At 38.3% G+C, this 9,842-nt stretch overlaps 1 protein-coding gene across 2 annotated transcripts in view; it reads left to right on the forward strand.

The window, feature by feature from the left end:
* The window catches only part of CARD8 (caspase recruitment domain family member 8), a 101,516-nt gene extending 98,090 nt beyond the window's left edge, over positions 1 to 3,426 (forward strand). The window contains exon 17 of one of the 2 annotated variants that reach the window (XR_011646387.1): positions 3,410 to 3,426. The gene's annotated coding sequence lies outside the window, so the exon portion shown is untranslated. Of the gene's footprint in view, positions 1 to 1,515; positions 1,951 to 3,409 lie in introns of those variants that run through there. The other variant, XR_011646388.1, reaches the window with a different exon arrangement.
* Positions 3,427 to 9,842: the final 6,416 nt, after the last annotated feature.

The following is a 9,842-nucleotide window of genomic DNA, read 5'->3' on the forward strand; positions in this document are numbered from 1 at the left end:
TGGTCTTCTTCTATGCCTCATCACTGAGTAGAAGCTAGGTGATAAAAAGTTGGAATAGCCTAGATAGGATTAAATAATGGTATCCAGTTTGGTGCTGCCTTACAAGATGTATTAAGCATCTATTATACTATGCTCTTTCACCCATAACCAGGATCCATGGACTCTTGAACAAAGCACAGATTTGGCAGTGACCCATTCCAAAATATACCTATTATCCCACTTCAGTAATTTTTGTTTCCCACCCCAACCACGTTAGGCTTAGCAGGTTTCAAACGCCTACCTGCCAAGGAAAGGACAAAAAGACAGGCATGATTCACTACATTATACGTTGTCTTCCCCCTGACCATTCTGTGTTCCTTATGCCATTAAACTGATAGAAAAAGAGTTTACTCTATTGATTGAGGTGAATGATCCTAATTGCCAAGAGGAATTTGGCTTGCTCTATCCAAAGGTTGAAAGGAGTAGTATTGTTTTGAGACCCACAGATTCAGTGGGGCGCCTTGTCATTTCCATGCCCCAAAATAATTAAGAGTCATATTGTTGTTGGAGCTCTAACTAAAGGTCATACATTTCAAGTAGCTGGAAAGGGGAAGTGCAGCAAAAGAAAAGCACAGGCCAGCTAAGTCAGTCCTCTTTTTGAGGAACACAGTAGCATTTGTTTATATCTCATTTGCCATAATCTGGTTACACAATTATCCAACTATAAGGAAGATTGAGAAAAATTAATATTTTCAACCTTGCATATTGCTTACAAATTTTAAAGAAACCATCTCTAAAATTCTTGGGCTCATATATTAAGGAAAAAGGAAAGGATTATGTTAGGTAAACATTCAACAGCCAAAATCTTTTTTTCCTGAGGCGACCAATGATCTGATATTACTTAGATGTGCTAATTGCTTCACAATGGTAGCTAAAGTGAATCATTCACAGATTGATTGCCCATATCATAGGGTCGCAAAGATACTGATAGCAATTTCTTTGTTACATGGATGTCCATGATGAAGTTAGGTACTAGAAACCCAACTGAAAATCATTATCAATGAAAGCTCATAAGTGACTTCTGTGGATGATCATGGCTCAGGACATAAAAGCCAGTTGTTTCATATGAGAAAATGTCATCATTTCAAAGCCATGGAACTTGCATGTTATTTAGGACAAGTTAAAACTGTCCAATACACAGGTTCTGCTTGTCCACAGGATGATTGGGGCTTTCTGAGTTATAGCGTATTTCTGATTTTAATATCTAATATGCATCATCCCCCACCACGCCAAAGCTCACTCCACCCACAATATCATTGCTGTTCTTCAGATCCACATCTCATTTGTCTCATGAATCTAATGTTTTTTTTACCCCAGTCTGTGTTTTTATATCAAACAATAATTCAAAATCTTACTAGAACATAGTTTCTAAAACATGTCTTTAGACATATTCCCCACATGTAAGACCCGTGTATGAATCATCTGCACTTGACATAATAAACACGTTAATACGCCTAATTTCCTATTATTGTGCAGACTCACAACTTGATGGTAGTGCCTTTTCACTTGCAAAGCTGTCAATATTTCATTTCAAGAAAAGGATGTGGCTTAACCAGATGGGCACCTGTCTACCACATGGGAGATCCCAGGTTTGGTCCAGTGCCTCGTAAAGAAGACGACCAGATGCCAAACCCACCCCAACGAACTAGATGACCCACCACACCACACCCTGCCACAAAAAGCAGATGCCTAAATGAGCAGGTCCCACAAGCCAGCAGATGCCGCAGCTCATGGGAAGCAGATGTGGCTCAGGCTGCTGGGCACTCCCCTCCAATGTGGGAGGTCCTGGGTTTGGTTCCTAGTGCCTCATGGAGAAGGTGAAGAAAAAATGAACAGAAAGACCAGAGAACAATCTTGGGGGTGGAGTGGGGGCAGGAATAAATAAAAATAAATAAATCTCTTTAAAAGGTATTTCATTTCTTTATCATTTCACCAAGAATAATTTTTGTTCAGTTCTTAAAACAAATTTATAACCAACTATATTCTGAAACACTCCTTTTCCTCTTAGAAATATTGATCAATGTTTCTTTTGTACCACTGAAATTTATGAGCCTCTAAGAAAAATGGTCATATTTTCACTGCTATAATTTGTTCAAATATGTACTTTCCCTAGCCAAAGATAAATTTTTATACAGATAAATACACAATACAGTGTCTGGTAAAACACTGGAAAAAATGTAGTTAACATATAATCAGTTTCCCCTGAACACACACACATAATGTATGCATATTGCTTACAAGTCCTTCAAGTGTTTCTTTGATAGGAAAATAAAAGTAGACTTAATCTCCCATCACATAGATTTGAAACATGGGACAAAATCCTTACAATCATTTAGTTTTCTTTTTCATTAGCTGGAAGAGTTCCTATTGCTTAAATAAATGTAAAATAGAGGTCTAATTTAGTTAAATGTCAGGATCACTGTGTGGGCTTAACATCTTTGACCTGAATGAACAAAATAACTCAGGCTATGAAATATGTCTATTCTAGTGTGTGGCATGATTACATTCTATGACTTTCAGATATATTCATTAATTTAAGGTATCAGCCTTTATTTTACTGAATTCTTCCCTCATATGTCTACTGAATACACCAATGGAGCCATCCACCAAATACCAGGACTTGAAAACCAGGAGACTTGGCTGGTAGAGGGTTGGGGTCAAAATGGATTCCTTGAGCCTTGATTATAAGATCATGTTCCACACGTGGCCTGTGTTATGCTTTCCCAACAAGCAGACCCAGGAAGGGGCAGACTTTGGGGAAGGAGAGTAATGTTATGTTTGGTCCTAGGAATAAATTGTGCCAAATCAAAAACAAGATGTGGAAAATTCCATAGATGGATGTAGTAAGCCTTTGTCCTCCAAGTCTTTTCTTTCTTAAAATGTTTATAAGGCTTACCATATACATGCCAAAGGGTATTGAGATAATTGAACTTGTATTAGATGCTATCCAAAGGAATATTTTAATGAACACACACTTTAGAGCAATGAAGGCAGACCTAAGAGTTTAAAGAAAAGAATATATATATATCATTTGACCAACCTAAAGATGGATCACCAAAAATGCTAGCTACATTCTTTATATTGGTTTTATCCAAGAGTAAATGTCGAGGAGAACTGAAAACGTTGTTGTCCTTAAAATCTCATTGGTTGTCAAGTATTGTTAGCTTAGGGATCAAATACCAAAACCTGACTCGTTTCTAAAGTGGTAATTAAAGTTTGCACCTGCCAACCTGGATGCTATTTTTGTTATTTTAAGATTACCTCTAGGCAAGTAGGGGCAACTAATTCACACCATTCCATGTCAACACACCATTGCTATGAATCAAGTCAAATCGTCAGGATCCCTTTCCCACCAGCAACAACTTCACAGGTGCTGAGAGAAAGTGCGGTGCAGCTTACATCAGGATGTACGTGCTGCTTTTGAGCCTCACACTTGGCCTGACCTGCTGCTCTGCCCAGAGTTTTCCTGAAGAAGTACCACTGTATGAAGCGGGTTCTGAGGTACCAATAGAGATACCGACTCCCTGAAAAGTGTGTATGTGTGTGTGTGTGTGTGTGTGTGTAGTGTTGGGAATTGGATTCAGAGTTTTACCTTGACTTGCCTCTATGGCAAAAATCATGGCACCAGAATTGTGACTAACCTCATCACAATATATGGTGGCCAATGATACACAACATTGGACATGCGAGATATGGTATCCTGCTTACTTTCAGGATTATTGCTGTGTTTGGTGTTTTGAAGTTTGTTTTTTTTTTTTTTTGCTCTTGAGTTTTGCATGACTCTTATTATCCAGCAGTGGGGTTTTTTATCGTTTCTTTTTTACTGTGCATAAATCAGCATGCACAGAGCAAAGGACACTATGTATCTCATAGAAATGTTTTTAGTAGGATGGAAAGTGGAATACTGTTTACTTGGTGGCCAACAATGTGAAAAAGATAAGTGAAAATGGACCATTAAGAATATACATCCGTAATATTGAAAGATTAGAAAATTTGGACCTCATCTTCACCTTTTATGTCAGGTGAGTAATTTCGTGCAGAGAGTAATAGGTTAAGAGGCTGGAAAAAATAAAGAGGAAAGAAAACTATGCAGCCATGGAGGCTTGGAAATGTCCACATTGAGGAAGAAACTGTAGCACTGATCTGGAGAAAGTGGTCATGAAAGTTTCTGAGCGCAGGGAGAGGGAAGACTGATGAGCTGTGGGGGCATTTCAGGACTTGGAGTTGTCCTAAATGATATTGCAGGAACAGATGCTGGACATTATATATCCTGCCATAACCCATTGAATGTACTAGAGGGGGGAGTGTAAACTACAGTGTAAACTGTAATCCATGCGGTACAACAGTGCTCCAAAATGTATTCACCAAATGCAATGAATGTGCGACAATGATGAAAGAGGTCGTTGATGTGGGAGGAGTGGGGTGTGAGGTATGTGGGAACCTCTTATATCTTTTAATATAACATTTTGTGCGATCTATGTATCTTTTTAATAAAAAGAGTTTAATTAAAAAAAAAGATTTTTACTTTTCAAAGAATCAGGGCTATCCAAAGGACCTATATGTGCAAAATGAGAAATAACCTGCTTTATTATTTGTCCTAGTTGCATATATCCATCTGGCCAGCTATGCTATATGTGACTTGAAAGGGAGCTAGAATAGTTTGAGAATAAACAGGTAGACCTTCGTGAATGTATAGAAGCCCTGATGGGTACTGAGCACAGACTTGACACATAAGATACAAATTATTCCAAAACTCCTATGGATTGCTGGAAGAGAGAGTGTAGACAGGCACAACTTTAGAAGAAAGCTCACAGTTTATCTCAGCATGAATTAGACACTAAAATGATTGAGATGACAAATTTTCTGTTATGTATATATATGTTGCTACAGTAAAAATTAAGGAAAAAAATGAAAACAAAATAAAGGCATTCCAAAGAAACAAAAAAGTTCCTAGAAACCATTGTCGGGAGGCTTGCACTGCTAAAAATAGTGAAGGAGATTTTCCAGGAAGAAATGAAATAACACCAGACAAAACCATGAAACTACAGAAAGAAATAAAGAGAACCAAAAAGGATGAATATATGGGTAATAAGGATAGAAAAACAAATGAGAGGTACACAGTTTGGTGGAAAAAAGAATTTAAATTGTCATTATTCACAGATAAGACTTTCTATGAGTCGGAGCAGGTGGAGCTCAATGGTTGACACCTGCTTTGCAGGTACGAGATCTAGGGTTCAATCCCCAAAATCTTTTTAAAAGAAAAAGATTTTCTATCAGGAGAATAAAAAATTACTACTAAAGAGTACATGCGAAAATGTAACATTTTTCACCACGGAGTTTAATATTTTGTATTTGAACTGAAAATAAATCTGTATCAAGTAAACAAACAAAACTCTATAAATGATCTCTCATACTATTCCTCGTATCCCCAAATTAGAAAAAGCCTGAATGTCTACCACCTGTAAAATGCATGAACACATTGCGATGGCCTCATGGGCTGGAATAGTACAGAGCAGTGAAAAAGAATAAAATAATGCTGTGAGGCATAGCTGAATCTCACAGGCATAATACTAAGTGAAAAAAGTCAGGCGCAAATGAATTTGTACCACATTGTACTACTCTTCCACTTGTGCAAATGTCAAAAGCAGGCAAGTTCGTCTATGCTAACAGAGGTGAGAATAGCAGCTTCTTTTGGTGAGTTATTAGGTGAGAGGATTCAACAGAGATAGCCCTGAATTTCTCAAGATGTTGTATTCTTGGTCTGGTTATGCTGGTTACATGATATATGTAAATCTTAATCCTGCTATTCTTGTATTAACATGTTTTAATGAATGTTTGTTACAACTCAATCAAAAGAAAGAAATAAAAGCAGACTGGCAAGACCACTGCACGTAGCAACTGCATTGCCTTGGCCAATCCCATCTCTGCTGTGAATCGTATTTTCTTCATGTCCATGTTTTTCATGGATCAAAGAATTCTTTGAAGGCATAACAAAATAAAAAGATGAAATATCTTTTAAAAGTACCACTTGTAAATGTTAATTATTTCTTTTATTGAAGGAAGTCATTGATTTTTCATTAATTTGGCATTGTTTCGTTTTCAAGGGTTAATTCTACATGCCAAAATTTCACTGTCACTGCAAAGCAAACTGAGTATGCCTGGTACAGGATGCGCTGTAAGTATGACTGGCCCTTGTGAACTGTGCTCCTTTTATTTTTAGATACTATTGCTGTTTATTATTGCAATGACAATCATAACAACATTCCTAAAAAGCTTACTAAAAATCAAGCAATGTGATAAAGGCTTTGCAGGCACTCATTTATTTATTACTCACAATAGCCCTAAGAAATGACTAAAGAGAGTAAGAAGCAGGTTCATCGTGATTAAGAAGCCTTCCCAAAGACACACGCAGAGCCAAGATTTCCACGCAGGATGTCTGGTTTCAGAGCCCTTCTCCTTGAAAATCTATGCTATTTTCCGAATGACCCAGAGTTTTCAAGAGTTTCCATGAAAGCCAGCAAAATAAAATTATAATGATTCGGTGCTGTTTACCTAGACTTGAGAATCAATGGGTTCATAGGCTGATCCCTGCATTCCACTCTGTGCAACTAACCAGCTTCCTTTCCTCATGTGTAAAGAGATGAACACTGAGGACAGGAGCCTCCTCACTGAATCTGAGTGCTTGGAGAAATGTACAGAGCACATTTATTCATTAGGCTTCACCTATAAAGGAAAAAATAGAGATACTTAATAGCCAAAGTCTAAAAAGCATTTTTAATAGGGTTATGAGCAATGCTATACCAAATTTCTCTTTTATATTCTTTTTTCTTTTTGGTAATCTATATAGAAAACAATGAACATTATAAGCTATCCCTTAGAAAATCATGTTTAAGATCTAGGCTTTTAAATTTTAAAATAATGTAACAATAAAAGTATATACAGCATTATTACATTAGGGAAGAAATATCAAAGTATTCATATTATGCAGAGTTTTCTTTAAACCATTTGAGACTCATAAACCCAGTAACTTGAAAGAGCTCTAAAGGATGCTATTCTTGAACATTCTATGATATAAATTCCTAAGCTCATACACTTGGTATATACTTTTCCTGAGATTAAAAGTGATGATTTTGCAAGCTGGTGTAGCTCAGTGTTTAAGTGCCAGGTCCCCATGTACGAAGGCCCAGGTGAAATATCTGGACCCAGTACCTAAAAAAATAAAAAATAAAATAAAATAAATTAATTAATTAATAAATAAAGCAGTTACTTGTGTTTGAATTTCATCCCTGTACATTTCAATGACTTGGCAGCTATCTTTGCAGCCACCAAGAGTCTAGAGATGAAATGGACTAATGGCGGGTTTGACCCTAAGCCTTCCAGTCAACATTTGACATCTCATTGCTGAGTCTTAATTGGTTCCTGTATTTGTCAGCCAAAGGGGTGCTGGTGCAAAGTACCAGAAATCTGTTGGCTTTTATAAAAGGTATTTATTTGGAGTAGAAGCTTACAAGACCCTAAAGAGTCCACCTCAAGGTACCATGAGAGGTACTTCTTCAACCAAAGGCTGTGTTGCTGTGCATTGAGGCAAGCTGGCGGGCAATCTCTTAGAGGGTTCAGCCTTCATCTCTCTCTTAAGGCAATATGGTCCCAGCTCCTTCCGAACTCAGCTGTAGGCTGGAGGGTTCGATTCTTTATAGCCACTCTGTTTCCTCCACAGGGTCAACTTTAAGCTATCAAGTGAATGGTTCCTCTCTCTTTTGGGGGCCACAGGATCCTCTTCTATGTCTATGGAGCTCCTTTCTCATGTATCTGCTTCTGTGTATCTACCTCTCTGTGTTCTTGACTGCGCGTCTGTTTATGTAGCCCACCAAGGCGGTGGGGGGATGACTCAACCCTGCATACCCTAATGCCGTGGTCAAATCAAATCCTTAATCTTGACTTAATCAAGTAAATGTCCAGCCTTTTAATGTAAATCAATCAAAGAGCATCATGCCCAGAGGAACAGACCAGGTTATAAATATAATCAATATCTCTTTTTGGAATTCATAAATAATGTCAAACTGCCACAGTTCCCCAATATAGTTCATTTTCTCTCCTCAATGTTCATATATATTTTTCTTGTTGCCACATCTTCTGCCATCATTTCCTCCCTTTCTTTTTCTCGCTTCTAGTGTGCACTCTATACAGTTGTCAATAACAAAGAAGAACTGGGTTATCTCAAGGTCTCTAAATAACCAGGGAAGTGGAGTTCAGCAAAGCCAGGAGTTCTGAAATGCAGAAAAACCCAAAACTGGCTCTCAGGAGATGTGGAGAAACAGATTTATTATGCGAGGGCCCAAAGGAGAGTCAACCTCCAAATTCTGAGCCCCGTTTTTTCGTTTTCATTGGTTTATATAGAATTTTATGTGGGATCAGCATGACTTTTTCTCATTGGCTAATGTGTTGGTAGGCAAAATTTTGCAAGCTGGGTTACAGAAGCAGAATGCAGGTGCAAGGTTGCAGGCTGATTTACAGAAGTGGTGGGGGTTAGGGGAAGTCACTCATTTGATATCTTCCTGCTCAGTCACGTTTTCACAGGCTAATACACAGAAACAGGGGCCAGGAGTTATTCATTTGTTATTCTCCTGCAAGGCCATGCCCTCACAAGCCGATCCACAGAAGTGGGGGCAGGAGTGACTCATTAGATATTTTTGCAGGGTTATGCTTTCTATTTCTCAACAACCCCCCCCCTTTAACACCCTTATAATTTTTATAGGGTGTTACCCAAGCTAAGTGGAAAAACAACTTAAGGTAGTAAAGCATTTTACAAAACACAAGTACATTATTAAAATTAGTTGTTTTTAAAACTAAATTTTAGTTTCTGGGAGATGTAGTTGTAAGTTCAGTCCCAAACAGTAATCTGAGCATTTGAAGAGGAGTAGGAACTATAGGGAACAGGAGTTCATTTAGTCAGGTGATGGCGACTCTCAGTGGTTCTGTGTAATTCGGATTTTCAAGAGGCAGTCAGGTACAGGGTGAATTGTCCAGTTGTCTTGTTTTCTGGTTGAGTGTGCCCTTTTAATTCTAGTATGATGACTCCAAGGGCCAATACCTGAAACTCTGAGAGCAGTGGGGGTTAAAAGGATAAAAATATGTGGGTCCATCCAGGTAGGCTGGAGGGGCTCTTTTTTCAGTCATTTACCCAAATTAGGTTTCTGGGCAAGTGTGGCTGTACCGGGTGGCCTAATGGGATGGGATCCTGAACCAGAACAGTTTTGTGTATTTGAACTAGGTTTTTTTTAACTGCTGGAGGATAGAATCCTGGCCAGTTTTTCCTAGGAGCCTGAGATTTCCCTTGAAGGTTTGAATAATTGGGGGTGGTTGTTTAAACAGAACTTCAAAAGGAGGAAAGCCTGAGCATCCGGGAGGTGCAGTCCGACTTTAAGGAGGGCTAATGGAGTAGATTTATTCACAGGAGGCCAGTTTTTAATTTTTTTACAGAACTTGGCTAGGGTGGTTTCGAGAGTTTGGTTTATGTGTTTTACTTTCCCTGAGCTTTGGGGCCGATATGCCGTGTGGAGTTTTTACTTAATTTCTAACATTTTGCTAGCTCTTGGATGATGGCTGACATGAGAGCTGGGCCATTGTTGCTGCTTATAGATAAAGTTACCCCATGCCAGGGAACTATTTCCCAGAGCAAAGCTTTAGTTACTTTTCTTGTTTTTCAGTGCAGGTGGGAAAGGCCTTGACACAGCCTGAGGAGGTGCACATTAGTACTAATAAGTACCTATACCTTTGACTTGGTTTTATTTTTGTAAAGTCCT

Source organism: Dasypus novemcinctus, chromosome 18 (genome assembly GCF_030445035.2).
Source record: "Dasypus novemcinctus isolate mDasNov1 chromosome 18, mDasNov1.1.hap2, whole genome shotgun sequence".
In the NCBI taxonomy this organism is placed as follows: domain Eukaryota; kingdom Metazoa; phylum Chordata; class Mammalia; order Cingulata; family Dasypodidae; genus Dasypus; species Dasypus novemcinctus.